This window comes from Odocoileus virginianus, unplaced genomic scaffold (assembly GCF_023699985.2).
Source record: "Odocoileus virginianus isolate 20LAN1187 ecotype Illinois unplaced genomic scaffold, Ovbor_1.2 Unplaced_Scaffold_18, whole genome shotgun sequence".
Lineage (NCBI taxonomy): Eukaryota > Metazoa > Chordata > Mammalia > Artiodactyla > Cervidae > Odocoileus > Odocoileus virginianus.
In genome coordinates, this window is record NW_027224280.1 from 484,598 (window position 1) to 488,919 (window position 4,322).

Sequence of the window (4,322 nt, forward strand, 5' to 3'; positions counted from 1 at the left end):
TTAATGAATACATCTCCACTGAAGGAGATGTGTCCTTTCTCCATGGCTGTGAAGTGTGTTGGAGACACAGAACTGAAAACAAAATCTCCCAACCAGGAATACCTGGCCACAAAGGCAGAAAAGATAAAAATCAGAATAATCTGTGCAAACCAAGGCACCCACCTGAGGGATGCGGATGCCAGGAGCTTCTCCAAAGGGGTGGGGGACACCCCTTGTCCCCGAGCCCCTAACTGGTAGCTTTGGCCATTTGGAGTCCAGTTGGCTATAGTGAGACCTCTCCCAGGAAGCCAGGAGGTCTGTGGGGACTGCAGCTTGATTACAATGCAAAATGATGCTCCCTGACCCTGGGGGTGGGGGGGACATTCCTGAGCCATGAGAAGATTTGCATGTATTTAAAAGGAATGAGGAGGAAATTCTGAAAGAAAAGGTCCAGGAGGGGGAGTCTCTCACCTTATCTTCTCCAGGGAGAAGGAAGACTCCTACTCTTCATTTGAATATTTCCAAGGACCACCTCCTTGTGTTCTTAAGAATTCGTCACATTACAATACTTTATTATCTCCACTGTCCTTTTTAACTTTTTCTGGGTGAGAGGCAAATTGCAGACGCCTGAAGAGCCAGCAGGGAAAATGCAAAGCAAAACAATGATCAGAATTACAATAGGATGAATTTCACAATGCAGCCTGATATTTGCCTTGGAAGAGAAGAAACTTTAAATATACCAATGGGGAAGGGTTAAATCAGATTCTTGGGAAGCAATGCACATTTTTTCCTGTCTTCTATTAGTTTTTCGAGCTGTTGAGACCTCTCTATTACCTGAGGTTTCAAATAGTTAACTATTTGAGTGTTATTTTGAAGTTCCTTACAAAGTCTTCTTCAATCCAAGTCTAAAGTAGCTTAACTCTGGGGTTGTATAAGAGTGTTCTTGTAAAGCCCAATATATTTCTCCCAAATTTTCATCAAATATGTAAGTAACATCACATTTACATGATAACTGAGGCTCTTCTGTAATTGTTCTATCTTCTCAAATACCATGTCTCGGATATGAAATACAAACACACTCATGGCCATCATCTAGCATCCAAGTCTTAGGAGGCACCAATTCAAGGGCACAGATGGAACTTCCAGTGTTTGAAATCCATGGCCAGATTTGTTTCCAGTCTTAGGACAAACCAGTCCCTTGGGCCATTTTTTTCTTGCATCAGTCCAAATCAATAGTCATAGTGAACCAGGACATAGATGCCCCCCACCCCCAGGGTGAGAAATTTGACTTCATTCCCTGTGGACAGAAACTCTAAAATATCAATAACAGGATAATTAAGAGAGGAGGCTGAGCCTTGCCCAGATAAGGGAGAAAAGACCACACATTTCTCATTCTCAAAGTCAAGGACACCTTCCCGACTAGAAAGCTCTTTGGAGGTCAAAAGGGGAGTGATGCTAGGGCTATTTACAGTCCTCTTTGCTGGATTCCATCTTGGTTGAAAGATGCACGCACACGTGGGAGGATCCTGAGATAAACCAAATACAGACTCAGAACCAGGCAAATCAAGATGATCAGCCAAAGGAAACCCAGAAGAAATAACCCATAAAGGTGATTTAAACTACCACGAAGGCAAGACGCTGAGTGCACCGTGTTGTGAAACCCATACTTGAGAAATCAAGCACCACACTCAGAGTTGGAGAACTCAGGTTTATTATGCCAGCGGGCCCAGAGGAGTTAGCACTCCAAGCTCTGAGCCCCCGAACAAAGGGGTTACAGAGTTTTTATAGACAGACTGTAGTGGGCAACACTAGCTGTTAATAGGCTGGTTTAAACTAAGGGGTTTCACGTGTGTGGGAACAGCAGTCAAGATGGGGAGGGGGATGCCTGACCTTTACACAGACAGGCATGATTAAGCAGGTTTGCAGGGGCCTGGGCAGTTGCAAAGAGCAGGACAAAGGTGAGTGAGATAAGCTCCAGTTCCTACTATTTTAAGTCCCCACTTTCTGAGACTGCGTGACCTATGTGATCCAGACTTTGCAAGGAGCAAGCTTGAGTTACAGAGGCAGACAAGAAGGAGGTTATGTAAAATTTTAACTCTTCCTCTTCAGTGTGTCGGTCTACATGTATTATACTCTCTTTCTCGTAATAAACTCTTGTTTCACTGCTTTCCGTCTTTGTGGGAATTCTTTTCTGCAAAGCCAAAGGGCCAGGGCCTTGTCACTGATCACTGGTCTGTTGTGGTTGTTGTTCAGTCACTCAGTTGTGTCGACTCTTTGCGAACCCATGGACTGCAGCATGCCAGGCTTCCTCTGTCCTTCACTATCTCCCAGTGTTTGCTCAAATTCATGTCCATTGACTCAATTATGCTATCTCACCATCTCATCCTCTCCCACTCCCTTCTCCTTTTCCCTCAATCTTTCCCAGCATCAGGGTCTTTTCCAATGAGTCAGCTCTTCGCATCAAGTGGCCAAAGGATTGGAGCTTCAGCTTCAGCATCAGTCTTCCCAATGAATATTCAGGGTTGATTTCCTTTAGAATGGACTGGTTTGATCTGCTTGCAGTCCAAGGGACTCTTAAGAGTCTTCTCCAAAAAAAAAAATAAGTCTTCTCCAGCACCACAGTTCAAAAACATCAATTCTTTGGTCCTCAGCCTTCTTTACGGTCCAACTCTCATATCCATACATGACTACTGGAAAAACCATAGCTTTGACTAGACAGACCTTTGTCAGCAAAATGAAAATACAGCATAGCAAAACATGTGGGACACAGCTAAAGCAGTGCTGTGAGGGAAATTTATAGCACTAAATACATACCTCAGAGAAGAGAAGTCTCAAATCAATAACCTGAACTCCCACATCCAGAAAGTAGAAAAAGAAACACAAAATGAACCTAAAGCAAGTCAAAGGCAGGAAACAATACACGTGGGACCAGAAATCAAGGACAGGGGAAGCAGAAAAACCAATTAAAAAGTTAATGAAAGAAAAGATCAGTAAATCATACCAACAAACCTTTAGAAGATTGACAGAAAAAAGGGAGAAGAAACATGATGAGTATCAGGAATGAAATAAGTGATATCACCCCAGACCCTTCAGGCATAAAAAGGATCATAAGGAATTCTACCAGTAACTTACATGAATGTGACAATTTAAATGGAAATGGACAGGGACTTCCCTGGTGGTCCAGTGGTTAGGACTCTGCACCTTCCATTGCAGGGGGCCCTGGTTTGATCCCTGGTCAGGGAACTAAGATCGTCCAAGATGTGCTGCAAGGAAAAAAATTAAAATCAAAAAAAAGAAATGGAAATGGACCAATTCTTCAAAAAACACGAACTCCTGGGACTCGCCTGGTGGTCCAATAGCCAAGACTCTATCTCCACCATCCCAGTTCATGGGCCAGGGTTCTATTCCTGGTTGGGAAACTAGACCCCACGTGCCACAACGAAGACCTGGCTCAGCAAAACAAAACCAAACCCACGAACTACCAAGGCTCACCCAATATAAAATAAATACTTTGGATAATTCTGTAACTATTAAGGAAATTGAATTGATGATTTAAAATCTCCCCTGGTGGTCCAGTGGCTAAGATTCTGTGCTCCCAATGCAGGAGGCCCAGGTTCAATCCTTGGTCAGGGAACTCGATCCCACATGCCACAAATAAAGATCATACATGTTGCAATGAAGACCCAGTATAGCCAAATAAATATAAATGAATAAATAAAAGCCAAAAAAAAAATCCTCTAACAGCCCCATACCCCAGGGCTGCTCTCACCTTCTGAGAGGGACCTCTTTCAAAAAAAAAATTCCTCCAAATAGAAACTTCTAGTCACAGATGGTCTCAGTGGAGAATTCCAGCAAACATTTAAAGAAGAATTAATATCTATTCACAATCTCAGAAAATAGAAGAGGAGGAAGTACTTCTTAATTTATTTTGAGACTAGTATTACCCTGACACCAAAACCAGGCAAAGAAAATTTTAAAAGAGAAAACTACAAACCCATATTCCTCAAGAACCTAGACACAAAAAAAGCTTCACAAAATATTGGTGAATGGAATTCAGCAAAATATAGAAAGATATATATCATGGCCAAGGAGAATCTTATTCTGGAGATGCAGGCTGGTCCAATATTTGAGAATTAGTGCAGTTCATATTAACAGCCTAAAGAAGAAAAAGTCACATGATTATGTTAGTGGATACAGAAAAAGCATTTGGCAAAATTCAGCACCTATTCATGTTTCAGAACTCTCAGAAAAATAGGAATAGAGGAGGAATTTCCTGAATTTGATTAAGAGCATCTACAAAAATCACCTCCAGTAGATGGTGAAGGACAGGGAAGCCTGGCATG